This window comes from Nasonia vitripennis, chromosome 4 (assembly GCF_009193385.2).
Source record: "Nasonia vitripennis strain AsymCx chromosome 4, Nvit_psr_1.1, whole genome shotgun sequence".
In the NCBI taxonomy this organism is placed as follows: Eukaryota; Metazoa; Arthropoda; class Insecta; order Hymenoptera; family Pteromalidae; genus Nasonia; species Nasonia vitripennis.
The window spans coordinates 6,092,358-6,115,014 of NC_045760.1; the positions used below are offsets into that span (position 1 = coordinate 6,092,358).

Here is a 22,657-nt window from a genome sequence, read left to right on the forward strand (position 1 = left end):
TAGCTCTTAAGTGATATCGATTTATCATACGCGCACACGAGGAGAATTGAATTTCCGATTTCATTGATTTTTTTTTTTCGTTCTCCACCACGCGCCCCGAGACTTGCGTAAATCACGGTAAGGGCCGTTTAAATCAATGCGAGGTATTAAATTCACTCAGCGCACTCGATAATAAAGCCATTTAGCAGCTCTTTACGCGCGAATCATCGCCGCTCGCAGAAACCATAAAAAACGGCCTGATAGCCCGAGAGCGGGCGCGGAACACGAGAGAAGGCGTAGAGCGCGATACAGGTGTCCCATAACATTTTATTACAATCGCTCGATTACGTAAACACACACACGCACACATGTATATGCGGGGCCGTAAAAGCACCCGGCGGCACGAGAGCCATCGGAACGAGCTCATAAACACGCTCTCTCGCCCGCTATATAATAAAAGTCGCTCGTTTATCCATTCTTTCTCTCGCCTCTATAGCCAATGTGAAAAAGCGCGCGAAATTCGAAAAAAAGGGAAAAAGCTTATCGCTCGATCGACGGAATCCTCGTCAAAGGCGACAACGCGTTTGGAGAGGAGAGCAAGCGAGTGAGAGCCCCGGAGATGGTATCTTCGTACCGTTAAGAGGTGTTTACAACTCCGCCGCAGTGAATCTCGCTGCGGGTAAGTGGAGGAGCAAGAGCTCGCGGGAGAGAAGATGGCAGTAAATATTCCCGGCTTCCTATACCACGCGCGCGCAGCAGCAGCACGCCGCTATCCGTTTCTGTCTGCGTCCCTCTTTTTCTGTATAAGCGGGGTTATATTATTTATTTTTTTTTTTTTTTGCTCTTCCTCAAATTCGAACCCTACTTTCACTTTCTCTGTGTCCATTGCATCTAGCGAATGTCTACTCTATTCGGATTGGATGTTCGTTTAAAATTTCGAATGCGCAAAAACAAATTAAAAAGCTTCTATCCTTGACTAGCTCGCACTGTCGCACAAAAATGGACGGATGCTCGGCGGAAAGAGCTGGAAGGGCAGGCTGCGCGGAGAAGAATAGCTCTCGTCGCGTCGCGGAATTCCAATTTACCCTCTCTCATAGTCGTCCTATAACGCTTTCGATCGCTCGCAGTCGGGAGAGACGGGGAAAGAGAGAAAGAGAGAGAGAGAGAGAGCTAGCCCCCGGCACTTTCAAATGAAAGCATCCGCTTGATTGCGCGCCCCCGCTATCTGCTGTATTTTTTTCTCTTTCAATTTAAACTAGAAAGAGCGGAGAGAGAGAGAGAGGGAGACGGAACGATACCTGCTACGAAAAAGGAAAGGAGAGACAAGAGAGAGTAGGAAAAAAGAATGGTAGTAGTTTGCGTTTCGAATGTCTAATTTTAGGAGACTTTGAGTAATTGGAGATGCCCCGAGGGATGTCGGGAATTCGCTTTTACGCGAACGGACGTGAAATTTTAAGTGTTGTAAAAACCGAGAAAAATCCTGACGCGCATCGAGAGCCGACGCCCCGGGTAAATTTCCAGAAAATCACGAGAAAGCAGCGACCGCCGTGTAATTAATGAAAACATCGAGGTAATTTTCCCCAACGAGAATTAAAAGATCACTGAAATATACGAGCAGCGAGTGTCAATGCGGCGAGCGAGCCACGTGTGCAAACCTGTAATTTTCGATCTCGATCTCACGCGCCGAACTTCATTCCGAAAAATAAGAGCGAGACAGACGCGCGATCGATGCGCAATTACAGTAATGGGATCCGTGACGCCACGCTCTCGTGTGTGTGTGTGTGTGTATGTATGTGTGCTCGAGGCGGAGGCTCGACTGTCGCTGCACGAAGCCGCCGAGCTCATATTCTTTGGGAGCGAGAGAGTCGACGGTTGGAAGTCACCCTCTGCTACTATACCACTACGCGTGTATGTGTGTATGGGCGAGTGTGACTAAGAGCGCGAGGGAAAGCTATGTATCAAAAGCGTGAGTGAAAGGGAAAGAGAGAAAGAGGAAGATAAAAGCAGCGCGTGTTGATTTTGTGGCAGGAATATGGCGGCATATACGCTGTTTTGTTCTTTCCCTGTACATACACAGTGGTTTTCGCGGCGTTAGATTAGTCATTTTTCTCATCCCGATGGATTTGATTTATACCTCACCCCGGAATAATTGAAAAACGCAGGGATTTTCACGGACGGAAAAAGTTACGATAATTTCGAACGATAAAGACTCGGCTGATTTATCGCCGCGACCGAAAAAAGCCGCCGCGGAGGAGTGTAGTGTGTTTACCTATCGCGAAACTTAGCTATCAGTCTTCTTGCACTCGGCAACTTAATACTCGCGCAAATATTGCTGCACCAAGTTTGCGAGTAGCGTCGCTTCGTCGCCGAAGCGAAAGACAAATAAACGTCAAAGTCGGAGAAAGCAGAGGCAGGACGAAAACAGCCAAGAAAAAAGGACGAAGACGCGCAGCGAGGAGGGGAAGAAAAAAGAGGACGAAGACGAGCTGGCATGAGAAGAGAGAAAGACAGGGATAACGGGGACAGAGGCGAGAGGGAGGAGAGGGGCGAGAGACGTCGTCGTCGTCGTCGTCGGCGGCGGCGGCAGCGACGGCGTCTCCCTCGGGAACGATCCCCGCGTTAGCTTCCGGAAAACTTTAGAAGGAGGAAATTGCCAAGCCGTCAAGCCTCCAGAAGGAATATTAGAGATTCCTGGCCGACGGGCGAATCGTCGCCAGGAAATACTCGAAATTACGCGTCGAGCGTTGATCGACATTGGGCGAATGTTCTGCGCTCGCCGAATGTCGTCTGCTAACTGTACGTAATTTAGGAGCTTGCAGCTCGATTTTACGTATATTTTGCAGTGAAATTTGGTATTTTCAAAGCGACACTTCTTGAAGTTCTACTACTACTACGCAGGGTTAGCGAAAGGTCAAATGCATCGCACGTCTGAGGGAATATCGCTCGATATTATCGTTGCATGTGCAGCGGACGAAAGAGCGACGAAGCGACGGCAGAGATTGGCGGCTCGCCAAAACGTACACCGATGCCAGTCAAACTCTCGAAGGTCACACACACGAACGCACACAGATCCGTTTCTGATTTTGGAAGTGAATAGCCGCCCGTTATATTTTATCGACGATTACGTAACAATCGGGGCCGTCGATCGATCTCACACTGCGTTACATCGCACTCTGATTTTTGGGCACATGCATAATGTAGCATCGCGAGTTGATGGAAATTAATGCGAAAATAATGATGCGACCGTTGCAGCTTCTCCGCTGCCCTATGAATACATTCAAACTAGAACGACCGCATAACTTTCCCTCAATTCAGCGAAAAATATTCGAGCACTATAATATCAGTGCGTATCACGGCGATGAATAAAAGCAGTCCATCAAGCGCGCGCGCGAACGACAACCGATAATGAAGTCAGCGCGAGTAGAAAGAGTGAGCCACCTCGGAGACATGAAGAATCGCCGGTAGCCGAAATTACCCCGATAATCGTCGCGACCATTGCGATCGTTATCTCGGCATGTTCAATTCGCGATATAATATACACGCGCGCGCGCGCGCGCGCAGAGCGCAGAGGAAGTGGAAGTTCTCGAGGCGAGGCCTCGGGAGAAGCAGCTGGCGCACCCTTCTCGCTTATACGTGTACTCGATATTATAACTATACACGGCCGACGGCTGCTGCCGCTGATCAACTATATAGCTGCCGAATGACGACCGGACCGCGTGTGCTATACAGCGGTTGGAGAGAAGGAGAGAGGAGGAAGAGGAGGATGAAACACACAACAGTTGCTGCTGCTGCGGGAAGGCAAGATGGATGGCAGTTATGAGAAGGAGAGAGAGTGAAAGAGAAAAAAAATTGATTGGGGGCTTTTTCGGATGATTTTGGGGCTTATCTGGTGGGATTATAGGCTTGCGTGCGGGCTGAAAAATTTCCGGGGAAAGCTATGCGTGTTTCTCTTGTAATTGGAGTTGCTTTCTGGAATTTTATGAAAATAAGAATTTTGATTCGGAACTTTCATATGCCGGAAAATTGATAAGAACAAAGGTGCCGTGGAAATAATAGCCTAAAAACTGCAGAAAAAGCGCAGAGAGAAAGAAGCGCGAGAGTGAAGCTCATACGCGCGTACACATGCAAGCAAAAGAGATAGAGAGAAGGAAAGGTATAGAGCGCAGAGTGAAAGAGAGCGAGAGAAAGAGAGGTAAAGCACGAAACGAAAGCGACGAGGGGAGCGAGGCGGGAAAACGTTGCTGACGGCGCGCGCGCGCGATACGCCGAACTACACCGCCAGCAGCAGCGGCAGCGAGCGAGCCTGGAAATGAAAGAGCAGCCTCGACGGGCGATAACTCATTCGTGAACCGAACGAGGCAGCTGAATTCAACGATGCACGTGCACGAGTGGGCGGCACCGGCCGGCGACGAAACGAACGCGAGCGGACGCGAAAAAAGGAGTCGAGCAGGAAAAACACGCGAATTTCCTCCCGTTGTGTATACGAGCGGGAAAAAGCCGGGCCCCGCGATTGCAGCCGATTAACACTTTGGAAATGGAATTTCGGGGGCTTTACCGTGTCGAGAGCGAATCTCTCTTTTATTCAACTGACGATTAAAAAAAATAGAAATACGAAACCGCAGGATGTACGATGTGGAGTCTCGGAGCTCGCAGCGCTTACTAATTTCGGCCGTTTGGTTTTCACTCCGCATCGACACCCCGAGGCATATATAGTAGGGAAAAAGTGAAACTCCGCGCGGCATTGTTATACAAACGCGTTTAGCGCGTGCTCCGATTTTTCCGGCGGCTCGAGTGAAAACTGCATCGGCAGACCCTCTCGCAACTTTCACTTCCATAAAAATCTAAAGACCCCGACCGCCTATACCTTTCGACCCGTCGGAGCCCCTTTTTCTCTCTCCGTAGCTCGTCTCGGCTTGTTACGTAAATCGAGGGCTCTAAATCTTTGTGCCCTTCTTCCTTTTGCGGAAGAGAGCCGCTGAATGCTGTAGGTATAGACGCAGAGCCTTGAGAAAGAGAGAGAGAGAGAGAGAGAGAGAGAGAGAGAGAGAGAGAGAGAGAGAGAGAGAGGATGCCGCGCATTTACGGAAATGACTCGTAACGTGAACGCCGCCGTAAATATTTATGTATCGATTCCGAGCTCGATCAACGACTCCATGTGCCAGACGTACGCTGTGTTGTGAGATGCGCCGATTTTTGAGAGGCGAGGTCTCCTGCGACATTGGCAGCTCTCTTTTCAACTTCGCTTAGAGGGTCATTTGCAGGGTTTGGACATTTGCTGGTGTATGGCTTACGCGCGCGCTTGATTTTATTGCTTTTATTGATATGTTCGTTTTAAGGAAAGTTTGAAGGGAAGCGTGTGGGGATTTTGTACTTTTATGATTTGGACGTTTCGGAGTCAATGGATTTTTTTTTTGGAGCGCAGATCGGATGCTGTTGTTAATTTACAACACCTCGATCTGTGTGAATTATTTTGTGCAAAAGTAATTTAGCCGATATCCGTTGGCTTTTTCCGTCTGCTCAATTCAAAACGATTTAGCAATAGTTGTAATATTTATAACAACGATTATTTATATTTTTCCATACATTTCTAATCGTGCACATTAGCTTATTCTTTAAATTACTTTAAAACAATTTTCCAGTAGACCCATGCAAACCCAGAGAATTTACGTATTGTTGTAAAATTGTTCGCACAGACGTACCCACTCAATTGTTCATCGACATAAAAAATTCACTCCAATCTCCCGCAAGGAAATTAAATTCAATGATCCCGATTTACATCACATAATCCACCTCGACCCAACACCTCGGGGCATGAGCGTACCGATAAATCCTCGTCTGGAAAATTCGATCTCCGCACAGAAATGGACACCCCTGGCAGGCGTCAGGGCCTCTCCGCAGTCGAAACTTCTCACCGGGACTGTACTGTGCGCCTCCCTTTTCAAAGCTACTATTATACGACCACTACTCGGCAAGCCGGAAAGCGGGCAGGCAAGCAGGACGAGGTAAGGAAGAGGGGGGGGGGGGGGGAAGCCTGCAGACCTCTAAGACCGTAGCCATCGGAGTATAGCAAAGGGCGGCGGGCGGGCAGTCAGCGTGAAGCGCAAAAGGGAGATTTAGACATCATCCCCCTGACGCGACTCCCGTTCGCCTTCTGCCGCCTCCCTACACTTCCTTCGTCACAGTCGCGCTCGAACGGACTTTTCCATGACGGACGTATAGGCGGCGGTTTTACTTTCTCTCTACTACTTCTTTTTTTTCGGGAAAAAAGTTTCGGGCTTGATTTCTTATTCCGTGCGCTGCACCGCTGCTCTCTTGTATCGAGTTTTATAATGGGAGTAGAGGGAGATGTCTCCCGCTTGCTCCGCGTGCGCATTAAACAGTTGATTTATATGCCGCTGCTGCTGTTGCTTCAGTTTTCGTATAAGGAGAAAGAAAAAGTTCTATAGAAATTTCGCTCTCGTTTTCGGGGTAGCGCTATTTACACTTGTGTGTAGCGGACGCGAAAAATATTTGGATTCAGGTAAACTCGCGCACGCTGTGATTTAGTGTCCTCGATTCCTAATTTATTGCTGCGGATACGTCTCATTCGTGTATACGCTTGCGAGCTAGAGCAAATATCACGCTGATTATATGAAAAAAAGCGAAAGTTTTGTTCGCTCGCTTGGCAACGATAAATCACGGCGAACAATTTTTCGAAGAAATCGAAGTATTCTTGTGCATCGTAGCGTGTACATTGTATAATTTCAGCGAATCGGATCACCTTTGCTTAATACCGCAATTTAAATATATATTAGAAACGCGGGCAAAAGTAAGCCCCCGTGGATTTCGACTTATCAAAGCGACGAATAAAAATTCAAAGCTAGTCGCAAGTATAATGCGGAGAGCTTAGAAGCGAGAGCCGAATTCGTTGCGCCGCGTGTTTTCGCCCAATCAGACGCAACATTGGAAGGGCGTGTTTAATTAAAATCGCTTCCAAGTAGTCGCAAGTCGCTCGGGGACCCGAGCCTATCGGAGCTGTTGCGAAGCCTTGGATTTAAGATTGAAACGCCGAGACGCGCCTTTCGGATTCAGTCCAAGTATTGCATTGTTCTGCGAAGGGAAATGCTGAATTTATCAGACAGGAACATAGAATGATTTTTTTTAAGTAGAATATTGTGAATTTATTTGACGTCGGTTTGCCATCCAAATCTAACCTATTTCTTATCGTATATTTATCTGAAAAAAACATAAAATCAGCATCATCCATTATCCACAATTATTCTCTCTCCTACTGTTACAGATTCAATCGCCCAGCTCCCGCGCGAAGAAAAGCAACAGCGCAGCGCTTCAATTTCTCCTCAACAGTAGTCCCGCAACGGATACCCGTACGTACGCCGTCCGACGGAAGACTGCAGCGAGCATCGAACGCGCAACACTGGTAGCGCGGCGTCCGCAAAATACACAAAGCGTCGAAGGCACAATTTCGTTCAAATACGCATAAAGCAGTGGTGGTCGCGAACCGCTGGATACGCGAAAATTTGCATATCGTTTGTTATTCAAATGCGACCGAGAGAGAGAGAGAGAGAGAGAGAGAGAGAGAGAGAGCGAGCGCGGGAAACTACATTAGTATAGGACGAGAGTAGAGGGAGAGAGTGCCGAGCGCGCGCATTCTCGACGCGATAAATTATCGATTCCTGTTTATTGGAGGCTCGCCGAGGCCCTAAACGCGTCGTTAATAAACGAAGATCCGATGACAACATTATACGGGTGTGGCTAATTACGCCGATCGTTCATGCAGATTTAATATGCGCAAGCGCAAGCGCATCCTTTCTCTTTCGCTTATTCTCGTATTCTTCGTGTTGCATATACGTTGTTATTGCGAGCGTAATAAGTCGGAATACGGTGCGCGCAAAACATGTACACTCGCAACTGGCTTTACGTGAGTAATGGAGAGCTTAGAGGAGTCATTAAGGCGCTCATTCATTTGTTAGACGCGCTGCGCGTAATTGTACGCTGTAGAATCACTGCTCAGCGCGTACCTGTTTTGCATAATTTGCTTCGAGTACGTGTGCCGTAATGGTGCAACGAATCATAAACACCGATTGAAAATTTCGGATCAATCGCGGCGCGAGAATAACCGTTGGATTGAGTGATTCCAAAGGCACGAGCACAACCTCTCTCGGCGTAAAATCGCGTTTCTCAATTTCCCACACACAGAGGTTTCTATTAAGCAGCGTCGAAAAAATCAAAATTCACGATAATCGCACGAGAGAGCCCAGCCCCCGCCGAACGGTGTATAAAAGCCCTCCGGCTAATTTAACCAATTTATCTATACGAGCCTATAGAATTAAAATGAAAAAAAGCAGCAAGAAAAGTCCACTCCTTCCTCGAGTCGAGGTCGTTTTCTCACAATCAGTCAAAATCCCGACGGCGTCTGCGCGCACGATACACCTCCTCTCTCTGGCATATCCCTTGCCGAGGAGGAAGCGCCTTCGGGAAAAGTTATAATACGCGATAAAGCTCGTGCGGCGCGTGGAATCAATGGCACATTAAGTGGACCTATAAATCGCGCAGCCCGGCGCGCACCACCGCCGCTGTGTAGTCTCCTTCGCGTTCGGGCCTATATTTACTCTATTATGCAGCTTCGCTCTTTTTTCTCCCTCTCTCTCGCGTTTCCTCCTCCTCTTCCTCCTTCTCGCGTTTAACGGCGAATCATCGTTTTAGATGCCGCCGCGCGATATCGCCCCGAGGCAGCGTCGCCCATAAATCCGAGCGCGTATATATTCTATGCACTTTGCCATAGCCGATCTGCTGCAACAACGAAGCACACACACGTACAGGTACACATGCACAGACGGGAGAGAGAGATCAGTTCCGCGCGCTTGGGAGTCGAGAGGCAGAGTGCCGAGGCGCAGCTTCCGCCGCCGGCTGCGCTGCGGCGGAGAGAGAGAGAGAGAGAGAGAGAGAGACGCATCCCTACCCCACGGCGCACGCATGTGTACCACCCCTTTTGGGGGGCAGTTGGGGAGGGGCGAGAGGGGAAGATTTTCGGCGAGTGGAGCCGACGAATGACACCGAGTCGCCATCTGGCAGAGAATCCGCGCAGCATCCCGTTGCTAAGGGTTCGGCCGAGATGCGAGAGAGGGAGCGTCGTCGCGCCGCGGGAAAATCGAAATTCGAACTTGCGCAAGCGGGATGCTGCGTCGGGGTGGGCTGTTGATAAAACAGGGATCGTCTCTGCGTCAGTGATATAGGTTTCTCTTTGATGAAAGTATTCAACTCAAATTTTAAATCATGCAATCATGAATAAATCACAAAGCGTCTGATGAATGTTAATGACGAAGCGCGCATTGTCTAGAAAATTATTCCATTTGTTTACTCGGTCGCGCGAGAGCTATATAATGCAAAACGATTTCTCGATTAACAGTCAGCTGCGAGCGCGCAAGGAGAAAGAGGAAAAAAGGACCTTGAGAGCCGGAGCATGTAGTACACTGGTCGGTCGCAGCTAGTTCTAATCAATTTACCGACCACGCACGCATTGCACTCGCGCGCGATATATAGATGATTGGCGCCACGGGCGGTCGACACTCGTCGCCTTTTCCGCGAGCGTTTGTCCCGCGGACGCGTGCGGCACTGTTTATCAATCACTCGCAATCGACGCGCCTTTCGATCGGCCGCGAGTTTTTGCAATGCCGATCGCCAGCGTTTACACTGGCTCATATCCATGGGACTTTGGAGCTGCGACTAGGTGGTTTTAGAATTTCGAACAGAAAGTTATCGATGCCTCATTTACCGATTATCGCACTCGTCAATATTTTTGTTTTCGTTTAATAATTTATAACGTATCGGAGTTGCTTGTGTTTATATTTTCGTCATATCGAATTCGCAATCCATCAGCCTCCACCACTCGAATGAGTAAGCGCTCAGCCGTACGGTGATATCATCGGCGTTTGGGTGGTCTCCTTATATGCATAACCGAACAAATTGCCAAATAACGAAGCGATCGCCGCTTATAACCCTTGCACCAAGCGATTACCATCAATAACCGATTTTTCTCAAATTCAAAAAAAAAATACCTCCACCTCTTTGCATCGTCTAGCCGAAATTATGATTACAGATCACAGCAGACCGAAAGCACGATCGATAGCCTAGATAAAGACACGCATCGGGCGCGCATCTAGAATTCGCGGTATGGAAGCGATTCGAACGTGAGGCTAATGTCGAAGCGTCGCCGTGCATTTGGGTGGTCTGATACGCCAAGGTGCCTAGAGTCTATTATTAGAGGAATAACAGTCACGAGTAACCTCAACAGCAGCAATAGCAGTGTGCGCGCGCGAAATCGCGATCGCATCGATGGAATAACGATTAGGAAAAGAGTCGAGCGCCTCGCATGCACGTATATAATAGGATACACACTGCGATGGAGGAAGAAGAGGGAAGATTGTTTCTATGCTATCGAGCTTTCTCTTTTTCTCTCTCGATTTCTTGTCGATAGGAAGCACGCGTACGCCGATTGATCGCGAAAGAGCTGATATCTTTTTTCTTTCTCTCTCTCTCTCTCACTATTCTTTCAAAATATACAACGATTTATGGTGCCTTTTCAGGCAAAAGATCGAAACATTCCCAGGACAAAATTGATTACCCCTAATGATAGTCCTCGGAATCTGTCAAAAACATCGAAAACCTCGTACACGCGAACCGAGATCTCGCTCGATCGAAATTGTATACACCGTCGGCATGAGAAACAGCCGATTAGGACTGTTAAAGCCACGTTATTACGATCGAGCGAAAATTCCCGATTGCTCGCAGGAACAAAGCCTCGAGACCGCTGCTCCTCTCGGGAGAGGAGAGCCAGAGAGAAAGACGTGGGCTCGGTTGAAGTCTCGGCGATTACGGGCAGAGGGCCCGAATAAATAATGCCTCCATCGAGGGATGCGGCCGTTTCTCCGGACAGGTAGTAATATTCTCCGTGGAGGCTGTAACTCATATACACTCCGAGCTGAAAAAAGAGTCTCGACGGAAGGGCTGCAGAAGAGGAATCTGACGAAGAGGTCCGCGCGCATAGCTTCCACGCTTGCATGAACTTGCAGCGGCGCTTGTTTGCCTTCGCAAAAAAGAAGGAGGCGCTCGGCGAAGGCACGAGGCCAATTAGCTCGCGCGCGTATAACCGTAATACGTTATTGCAGTATGTGCATAGAGAGAAAGATTTTATCGGGATATGCTGCACCACGTGGTATTTCTCTCTCTCTCTCTCTCTCTCTCTCTCTCTCTCTCTCTCTCTCTCTCTCTCTCTCGTCGGCTGCGTAAGCGCGCAGGAGAGGTGATATAATGAATAATCTGCTTTTTGCACTCGGCTGCGCGGAGATACTCATCGTTCCTGCAGACTTTGGTATTTTCTGAGAATTTGAAAAAAAAATCAACTTTGGTGTAATATTAGAGAGTCGTTTGAAAGATATACCTACGCGCTACAAAGTATAGCTGTTACAAATCGCTGGAATAATTGATAGCCGCTCCGCTCGCGATAAGCTCAGCGCTCGAAAAGTGTATATTCATAATACAAGCGGTGTACGCGTGCACGGTCGCGCAATAAAATCTAACATTTTAACAGTTACTTTTTGCCCCGAAAAAAATACACCCAGACTCGCGCTCGCTCTCTCGCCGCGCGGTAATTAAACATTTTTAGTAGACGGAATAATTTATGCCCCGTGTACTTTCAGGAAATCTCGAGTCTGGAAAGTCACGTTAATTTGCAAGATCGGTATGATAAGCTGAGGGAGACAAGTGTAGCTCAAGATGGTGCTAGATTTCTCGAGATCTTTGGCGCACATACACTCGCGCGCACAGAGAGAGAGAGAGAGAGAGAGAGAGAGAGAGAGAGAGAGAGCCGTGTGTATATAAGTGTGCTTGCGCGCTCGATCTTTTATACGTGTCTTGCCTTATGCCTTCCAGATTCTCATCTGACGGCGCACTCGGCGGCACACCGAGCGCGCGCGCGATCACGGATCTCGATAACAGCGCCGCCAGTGTTCTCTACCAGCGCGGAGCAGCAGTTTTCTCGTGATTAGTTTTGGACAACTAGTCGGAGACACTCTCGCGACAAAGAAATCAAGGTTAGATAAATATACCGAGTGCAATTTCGAGATCCCGATCTAAATTGGAACGGCCGTGTTCCGAGCGGGTTTGTATGAATTGCATCGGAGCTGCGTTTTAATATTCGCGGGCTGAAATTACAGTGCGTCAGACTAATTTACACGACAACGGCCTAATGACCGAAAAATGCCGCTCTCCCTCTCTCGGCTTGATAGATGAATTCCGAGGTAGGGATCCCCCGAATAGGCGCAGAAAAAAGCGAACACGAGCGCGCCCGAAAAGGTAAGAGGCGCGTGAGTTATGCGCCCATTTCAGTTAATAATCCCGTTATACCCCTTCCGTGGCCGCTTCATATTTTCGCCATCAAGAAAATAATGGATATGCGGCTCTCGCAACACACAGACTATACGCGGAGTGTATTATACAAAGATAGTATATATGCATGCGGCGGCGGCGCTCAGGGCGGCGAATTCTGCTGGGCGTAAAAGGGGGAACTCTCTCCGGGCCGAAAGGCCGCCTCGTCATCCGTCAACTGTCAGACGTCCGACCAATCCTAAGCCACGCAGGAACGAGTCGTGCAGCCACCCACGATCCGGCTCTCGGCTAGAGCAAATTATGTTATTAGCTACGGCATCGTCTTTCGCAAGAACATTATTTTTTTTATTTTTAAGAAAATTGACTATTTCGCAACGCAACACACATCGAGATTCAATTTCGCGGTGGCAGAGAGAGAGAGAGAGAGAGAGCCTTTCAATTACTCCGTCCCAGAAGAGCCTGTACTATACAATATCCAGTTAATCGTTTCATTCAAGCCTCCCTTTTTTTCAACGCCCACACGGGCATAAGGCGCATTCGACTCGCCGCTAAATCCTCGCGGATTAATTTCCAGCAAGGAGTTCCGAACGAGTCCGCCCGCGATAAATATCCCGGTCACAATTGTTTGAATTTCAAAACTGCCAGGAGATAAATAGCGAGCGAGAGAAAAATTTCGAGAGGAAAAAAAGGCTTAAAAAGGAAAGAAGAAGAAAGATTCGCCGCTCTTCTCTCGTATGCAAAACGCAGCGCGTATATGGTCACAAGTTCTCCGGGTCACGGGAATTTCATCCTGCATTCGATTCAGCGCGTGTGTAGGAATAATCGCCACCGCAGCTGCGGCGTACGCACTCGCGGCTCTTTTGCCGCGCTATCGAATGAGCAATTCTATCAAGGCGAGGATCTCGCATAGTAATCAGAAATATACGTTTTGCTTTTGCTTTGAATGCACTGCACTTTTCAAGTTTAATACAAAACTGCTGTTCTGTCCGTTCTCACCTTGAACCACGATCGCTCCCTGCGTCTGCGTGGAAAGAGCGCGTTGATTCCTTTCATGTTTGTAGGGCTTTGTTGATAATAACACACATCAATTAAAAATCACTCTCGGGACGTATTTCACAAGGAGCTACACGATTGCACGGAACCAAAACAAAATTGCGAAATCGAATTTTCCGCTTCGATCTCTCACCCCCAACGCTATAAATCAGCGGCACACAGCACACGGCGTTCCGAATAAATCGCATTAAGGCTCCGCCAAAAATCGCCGAGTCGCGCGGTGATCGTCGAAACAAATCGGATATCTCGCGCGACGCAGATCGATCGTCGTCTCGCGATCGACTCGCTACCACTGTGCATATCCTCGCCAACGCGGCAGCTTATACTTCGATAGCGATAATAGCGCCGCCGCGTATAAACGCGTGCTATAAGATTTACCTTTCACGAGCCGCTGCCGCGTTCGGATCGATCGCAACTCCCGTGCGCTGCGATGTATATATAGGTATATACACAAGCAGTCGTGTGTGTATACTCGAGCGAGGGAAGGTCGCCGATCGTCGAGCGCGCTCGAGATTACGAAACGCCCGAGACTGACATCACCGATCGGTGCGAGATCAAAGCGGTATACTTACGGATACATGCTGTATGGTGAGGATGAGGATCGATTCGTCAAATTGCGGATTCGCGTATGCGATGTTGCTGCGAGTGCATTCGTATTCATGAATGCTCGCGCGGGAGATTTCGCGATAGACGCTAAATTGGAGGTGAATATTTTTAAATTCGATTAGCTATTTCTGTGCAACTAACGCGCGGAGAGAATCTTCCGTCTATACGGTATTTAGAAAATATAGTTTGAGAGCTGACTACACACAAATTGAAAATGAAAATGCTAATAGACAAGAGGAAAATTAGGCGAATAGGCGCATAGAGATCGATCGCGGCTCTCGGCCGGAAGGAAGGAAACAGTCTCTCGTGTGTAGAGCTCGGCGAGCTCACACGCGGTGCGCTCGTGGTAACGGATCGAGAAACTCCGCTGCGGGGAGGGTTATGAAGTGCGATGTTGATGCGATAGCTGCGCAGAGGAGAGAGAGAGAGAGAGAGAGAGAGAGAGAGAGAGAGAGAGAGAGAGAGAGAGAGAGAAGGCAAGCCCGCGTGTACGCGAGTGAAACCTCCCGGCGAGGGCTCGCCTGCTGCCACCCACACACGTGTGCTACATTCGCGCTGTGATACGCAGTACTGAGCGAGTCTAGAAACGATCGGCTGAAGGATTGTTATGGCCTGTACTCGTGTATAAGTCTTGATTGATTTTATCTTGTTTTTCGCGGAGGATCGTTAAAAAAATCGGTTATATACTATCCGTTCTATTTTATTGAAACAACGAAGTACTACACTGACGTTTCAGAGAAAACAAAGGCCTCGTGGTTATTTCCATTGTGCGTATCACTATCCCCTGTGTTCTTTTCTCTATACTGCCCTTTTCCTCTTGATTTCGAGCCCCGAGGGTCCCTACACTCATAGAAGCATTTCCCTTTTCGAAGTAGGGTGCGAGAGAAGAGAGAAGAGAGAAAGAGAGCCATTATTGTTTGTTGGTCAATTCCGACTCATTTCGGCAAGTGTTCTTCGATTCGGAACCGCAAGTCTGGCGTCCATATATCTGTAATTACGAGCGGGATAGAAGCGGCGAATGCTTTTAACGGTCCGCCCTCGAGATGCTGCTGCTGCTGCTACTGCCAGCCGGTCAAGGGACGGAAGAACGAGGAGACGGAAATGCGGGAAGAACACATGAGCCTCGTATATAAATCCTGGATTCTATGACAAAGGAAATTTTTTCCGAAAAGTGGAAGAGTGCTTCGAATAACTTTATTATTTTATTAAAATAAAAAATTCTGTACTCTACATACAATTACACGAAACTATATGCCTGATCCTTCTCACGACAAATGTAATTGAAGCTTCGACGCACATGACTGCCTGCTCGTCATTACTCTTTTTCCAGAAAATTCAGAGAAACGAAAATTGCCCGGACATTACAGCACGCGCGTGCCACCTATCTGATAGCCATCAATGTTTATACATCGAGCTATCAGGTACAAGCAGCGCACTCGTCGTATTAGTCCGTCTCTCGGAACCGATGCGGGGTGCCGCCGTTGCATTTTTTCTTCTCTCTCTTACTCCAGTCTTTTTCCCTCGACCCCTGAACACAGCCGTACAGCCTATACACGTGCAGCGGCAGTCGCTCCGCTATAGTAGCAATTACGAATCGCGTGATTTGTGGCCGTAACTCTGAGGCGCAGGAGCGTCACGACGCCGCCGCCGCCGTCGCTTTATATATCTATGCGCGCAGGTGAAGGCGGAGGAAGGTATATAGCTATATAGCTGCGCTATAAGCCATGCCGCCTATTCGCGGCTGCGGTTACCGCATTCGGCGGCGGACGCGGTCGAGGCCCTTTTGTACTCGCGGGTGTAGTTTTGTTTGTGCTCTGCGCGCGAAGACTGCGATAACTCGATGTTCGCTTTAGTTTTCGGCGTATGAATTTTAATCCTCTATCGAATTACAAGAGCAGCTATATAGCCGAGAGAGTAAAAAAACAAATGTATACCAGACGAAACGCACCTGTGTGCAGTCGGAGAAAGCACCGGGAAATAAAAAAAAAAATAGACGACGGAGAAGAAAGAGAGAGAGAGAGGAAAAACAGAGAGAAATTGGCTTCCAAGCCTTATCAGGCCTCGCGGCTAATTGAAATCGCTCGTCTCCCTCCTGCTCTCGATCGCTTCCCATTGGCCAGACGGTTAATCATAGGAAGCGCCGGGGAAGGGTCGCGCCCCGAAGAAGGTACACGCGCGGATAAGGTGAGGGTGAGCAGCTCTGTGTGTATGCACGTATACATAGATATACATCACATGTTCGAGGGTATAAGCTAGCCGCAACGCGGGATCGCGTGACTTTATTCGGACACATCCAGCAAGCCGGAATGCCATTTTTGCTCGCGGTTGTATAAATGAAATTCGGTAAATTTTAGGACTCGGTGTGTTGCGGATAGGAAACTACTACCGCGGCTGCGGGTATCCTATTCCGTGCGACGCCGGTGTATATGGTAATTTCGATCGTTCGCCGGCAGTTGGTTCAACCCTCTGGATTGAATGGTGCGGTGTATTGAAAAATAAGAAGCGTATAATTCTATAGTAAAACCACCCCTCGGTCATACCGCGCCTCTTGTCTACCACTCTGTTTACAAGATTGTCCTTATACGTTCGCCTTCCGTTCCGAGAGAGCGCGACAAACACAGCGGGGGTGTGTCGTGCTCCGCGCGCATTAAAAGCACCGGCGCGACGTCTACACGCTATGTATTGCGCGTATGGACTTTGACGTCGACCTTTTCTCTCTCCATCGCACGCGCTGTACATACACACTGGCTTTTCCCGCCGACGCGATCAATTAGTTCATTTTTTTCGGCCGAGAGAAGGCCGAAAAATTCGACGCCCTCGAGAGATTTGCCTGTATGTACGCGGGTATGCGAGGTTGGGAAGCTTCGTTGCCCTGACTACCGCTGTCATGTTTGGCCTAGTTCGGCACGCGAGCGCTGGCTTTTTTTCGGCATGAGAATATTCGCTCTTGATGTTGGCAAGCCTCTGGCGAATTTATAGTTTGTTCGGCGAAATTATTCCGGCTCGTGTGTTGTACGCGAAAAAATGAACCAGCGAGTGTAGAGAATTCCTTTTGTTGGCTGAGTAAATACGGTAATAATAAACCGTGAAGGAATCCTTTAAAAATTAATTATCACGAGATGATGATCGTCCGAGTAGACGCTTATTAAGCGCCAGACAAATTTGTTTCGCGCGAATAAATCTTTCTCTGGAATAACGAGTACGCGTACGAATGTGCACGTGATCGTTCACTCCTCTTCGCCGGCACAGCGGCGCATAAATTGAAAAGGCCGCTTATACGTGCACACAGAGTCGAATCCGCGTCATTAATTATCTCGTTCTCTCTGCGCGGTCGATTTTTTCTTGTCTCGCGACTTTAGTTTTGACTTTGACTTCTCGCGTGTTGTTTGTTGCTCGAAAACTACAATCCGTAGATGTGATCTTGAGGAGGCAATCATATACGAGAATCAGTATAAATTTGCAACAGTGTATGTATAAAATGGCAATTATCAAACGCTGTGAGGGAAGGATAAGAGCCGCGTAATTACAATGGTCGAAGCTTGCACGAGTCGGCATACGGAGTAATGATCGGTTATATTCGGAGGCGGTAAGTGGCACCCGCTACAGCTAAAAAGCAAATACTCTTGATTCGATTCCAAAATACAAACACTACAAATCATAAAAAACTCCGTTTCACTCACACATCCCCGCGCGCATAAATGTCTCTCGCGCTTTTGCGAGATGAGCGCCGATAGCGCAAAAAGCGTCCAGTCGCGCGGCTACTTCTCGCACGCGCTCGCAACACTCTCTATACGCACAGTGGACCCCCCCCCCCCTACATCTTTGCAGGATGTACCTGCAGTGCCGCGAAGCAGAGAGACAACACACAGCCAATGTGTCGTCGAGAGCACTCGCTCCTTAAGATATTGTGCGTCTGTATACCCGCGGCCGCACATCGGCGTCGGGACACCTAATTATACGATTGTCGCTCGTACGATATCGGACACTCGTCCACAGCTCCGTGCTGAGTATAAGGCTGCAGCGCGCACACACACACGCGCAGCGAGCGCGCAAACTCTTTCCGTGGGCGCGCGCGCGAGTTGAAGATTGTCGCGCGATTAGTGGCGGAGCTCGATGTCACGCCGCGAAGATGCATTGCTCTCGAGCACGGCCGGCCGTTATATGGCGCTGCAGAGAGAAAGAGAGAGAGAGAGAGAGAGAGAGAGAGAGAGAGAGAGAGAGAGAACAGGCCGAGCGTGTAAATGTGTGCGCGGAGGTATGTACGCCGAGGCAGGCTAACGCCGTAAGTGCATAATCGCCGATCGCATCTGCCTGCTTGCACTTTGCGTCAGGATACTCGCGAGAGAGCGAGTGTGCAAAAGCCAGGCCTTCTTTCTTGCTCTCTTTCTCCCTTTCCTTCTTTTTCTCGCGATCAGCGCGCGCGGCAGCTTGGAGGGGCGGCGTTTTGCCGACGATGCGAGGGGAGACCGCGGCCACGAGCCTAGAATGTATACCGCGAGGAGCCGCGAAATCGAGAGCGCGTGTCCGGCTTGATTTTTCTCTTATTTCTGCAGAGTGTACGCGCGATGCGGGATTTCGAGAAAATCGCGTTTACAGTTATGATCGGTATCGGTAAGCGGAGAATTGCAGATTTTTTTTTTTGCTATCGGATGTTTATGCCGGACACGTTTATTTTATTAGCCTGAATATTTAATTGGCCTCGAAGCGTTTTCCAGCGACTAATTACCCCTATTTTATACAGCGCGTTTTCCTCGGGCATTTCTCACGAAACCGATCGATCTCGTACACAAACTTTATAAACAATTTCCAATCTCGCGTGAAATAAATCGCGGAAACGGATCTCCCTGCTAATAAGATCGCGTCGAGAGAGAAAAAAGTCGAGATCAAACGGAGCCCGCTGCCTATACCGCCGCCGTTCCTCCTTATCACACGCCGAGCAACAATCGTTCATAATTTTCTCACAATCTACATACACGTAAGGGAAGAGGGCTAAAAAAGACCGGCTCATTGTGAATACAGAAGCACACACGCAACTTCCAGCGAAACAATAACTTTCTCACGCTTCGATCCCGCGCACAGCAATACTTATACACGCAGAGACCGACACACGGCATCGCGCAAAAGAATCAGCGAAATGACAATACCCGCCGAGCGTTTCAGGACAAAACGCGCTAGCGCAGGCTCCTTTGAAGAAGAGGCTGGCTCTCCGATAAAACCGATTCTCTCGTGCGCATATTTCCGATCGGTCCCGAAGGCGCGAGACAGAGGAAGAGGCGACTTGCCACCCTCCCGCGCCTATGTACGCGCTCGTGTATTTAGCGAAGGAGGAGAGGAGAAGCACACGTATCCGCGCGTCCGGGGCATATGTAATCGCCGGGGACGTTTGTATGGCAAGACGATGGCAGCTCTATCGGGCACAATAGCCCTGCATATCCCGACGCGCCCCTGTCGCTCTTCCCCGAGCCTATATCTGCTTGTACCGTATAACTCGAATCCGTTCTTTGCGGGCGCGAGAAAGAGGGCCGAGGGATACGTCTCTGCGCGAGCGGACTCTTGGGAACGGAAAAATGTCTAAGCCTCTTCGAGAGCAGGGGAGACACGCCGAGAGATGCTACACGTGTGCATGTATAGGTGGCACACACAGCCTCTGCATTCAGCGTTCCCGAGCTGCTGCTGCTGCTGCTGCTGCTGCAGAAGAGGGAGAGACTTTTGCGGTATGCGAGAAAGAGCCGCGCGAGCGGTGTGTATATGCTCCGTGCGACCGGTCTCGATCCCGTCCTTGTTCCTTCTGAGGCTTTCTCTCTCCCTCTCGCTCTATACCTTAGCGGCGGCGAGGCTCTTTGCCGCGAGAGAAAAAGAGAGGATCGAAGAGAGAAGAATGAAGGGAGGCAAGAGAGGAGGTACGCCGTGTAAGAGAGCTCTCTCGTGCCGATTCCTCGAACGACCCTGTTCTTATATACTGCACCGCGTGCGCGCTTCCGGCTGTGATGCGTCAAACCGCATAGTATGTGCTCCCCCGGATGATTTCACTGCGGAGGATTTTTTTGCGCGATAATTGTTCGTTAGTAATTTTGCTCGGATTTACACGAGTCGAGTATATTGGAATTTTCGAAAGTAAGAAACTAGACGAGTGTGACCTGCGTACACGGGTTTATTAAAAACTGCCAACGATTTTTAGAAAACTGGAGTAATTACCCCGAGCAACAAGTTTCTTTCTAACGGTGTGTCAATGGCACACTAAAATTCCAGTAACTCGCGCGAGCGCGCGCATTGCACACGCGTCTGGCCCATTCCCAGCAACGAAACAAAAACTCGCCGCGTAAGAAGCGTTAATTCCAGCGGAATGACCGACGAATCCGACAATTAACCCGACGGCGCCGTTACGTTGTAATTTCAAGAAAAAATTTAATCAAAAAAAAAAAAAATGTCAACCACATTGTAGTACATAGCATCCCCTACACCGTACCGATACACACGCGTTTACGCGCATCAACAGCGTCAGGCGGGAATCCCCGCGAGTCTCGCGAGAGCGTCGGACACGGATGATTCACAGCGCGGCTCATTACTCAGGCAGCTTTTTACTTTAATCACATTAATGAAGCATTTAATCTCGCCGCGTGTTTTACAAGCCGACGCTGTGTGGCCGGCTCTATCCGGCCGCGTTGACGAGGATTTCTCTCTCCTCCTCCTCCTCCTCCTCCACTGCGCCTATCTTCTTTTTCTCGCACGTCTGCTACTCTCGCTCTTTATCATCCTCTACTCTTCTCCTACACATCCGTCCTTCCTCTCGCGAAGAGCAGAGAGAGTGTGTTAGTGCACGTATGGCGGCTAATAACCGCGCGCGGCTCGTACACGTACTGTATACACTCTCCAAACCCGTTTACACCTGTGTACGAGAGAGAGACAGAGAGAGAGAGAGAGAGAGAGAGAGAGAGAGGTGGTTTCTTCCTTCCTTCGTTTCGCGCACGCGTGCTTTATCTTATGCCCTCAAAACGCCATTACGGTAATATAGTGGCATTACCGACGCCCGGCCTATTGGAATGTATAATGCAGGAGCTGTGTATGTGTGCTTATGAGCGATACACTCGTGCTTTTGGAGAATGAAGAGCGATTCCGGGTAATTGAACGGGTTGCGCCAACGGGTAACGCCTTTTTACGGCGGTGGAATTGAATGTTTACGAGGATCGTTTGTAGCTACCGGGAAAAGTTTCTGTTATGGTAAGCCTGTTGGGTATATTAATAGACCATCGTTTCGCGTTGGATTTATTTTTGAATACCAACGCATACCTTCTACGCTATTCGCACGTCTCCTGTATAGAGCAGACTTTAAAGAAGAAAAAACTGGATACCGGTACGTTTCGGCGTTCATTCATTAATTATTCATTCGACATTTTTATCTAGACCGCGAGCGTACGAGAATGCGTTCCGCGTATGCATATCTCTCCCCGATCACAAACATTCCGAAATATCTTAACGCACCGGAATACGAAATACAAACGCGTTCGCGCGAATAGGTAAGTGGAGCAGCAGAGAAAACGGCAAAAATACCCGCTTGCATCACACACTCGTCATATTCTTCGTATATAACTGGCGCTCGCATATAAATGTACGTCGCGACACTTTCACTATCCCTCGGCTGCGCAGCGCAGCGGTATCATAATGCTCGCATTCGTGTCCCCGACTGGGATATTATAATTGTATCTATATACGAACGGACGAGATATTCTCATTTGGACATTGTTGTCGCCCAATATGCTTGATAGGTGCTTACATTATGCGCCCGCGCGCAGGAAAGGAGGATGATGCACAAGCTGCAGGAGGACCCTGGAGCTGCTCCGCAACGTCACTTACCTGAAACAATAAATTACGTACCGTTACAGACTGCACACACACATATGGTTATATATACTATACTATAGATACACGTATACACGGAGGCTCTCTCTCTCTCTCTCTCTCTCTCTCTCTCTCTCTCTCTCTCTCTCGCGTATGCATGTACGTAGGCGCGCTTTGATTTATGCTCGGTGCGACTGCAATATCCATACGCGTGCAGTGCGCGAGCGCGTATTATACGCGTGGATTCGCGCGCTGCACGCACGAGTTTTATGCATTAACGCGCTTTAAGGAGCGCGCGTAGTGTGCGATCGACGGCGAACGAGAGGAATTTTCCGAGTTGATTGACGGACGACGTGTATTATAGGAGGTGTGTAATGTAGATCCGGAGAAATTACATGCTTGAATTTAGTCTGGTGGTGGGTTACGTTTGTGTATATATTGAGATAATTTTTTTTTCAAATTAAAAATCTTCTCAAAGATCAAAACGAAAAATCGGTTTCCTTGTACAAGCAACTCTTCCCTTCACAACCAACCCAAAAATAAACAGCAGACATCGTACGAACCGGCTGATCAACGCGGGACTTGTCTACTTGAAGTGTCGCGCGGCTGACGTTCTCCGCGCATCTGCCACCAGTCTCTGGCGTTCGTCATCGGCGGCAGTACTTTCGCTCCAGCAGCATCCCTCGCTCTCTTGCGCTCTGTCTCTCTTTCTCACTCGTCGCAGCTCGCGGTGGGGATGAGCGGCCAAAAGCACTCACTCATTACTCGTCGCAGCACTCCGCGGCACGTGGCTTATCCT

The 22,657-nt window shown here is 49.0% G+C and overlaps 1 protein-coding gene across 2 annotated transcripts in view; it reads right to left on the minus strand.

Moving 5' to 3' along the window:
• Positions 1–22,657, minus strand: part of LOC100118060 (antennapedia-like protein) — a 124,329-nt gene that overhangs the window by 47,220 nt on the left and 54,452 nt on the right. The window contains exon 1 of one of the 2 annotated variants that reach the window (XM_031928441.2): positions 13,360–13,710. The exons of the other annotated variant lie outside the window; for it this stretch is intronic. The gene's annotated coding sequence lies outside the window, so the exon portion shown is untranslated. Of the gene's footprint in view, positions 1–13,359; positions 13,711–22,657 lie in introns of those variants that run through there. 2 annotated transcript variants of the gene reach the window in all.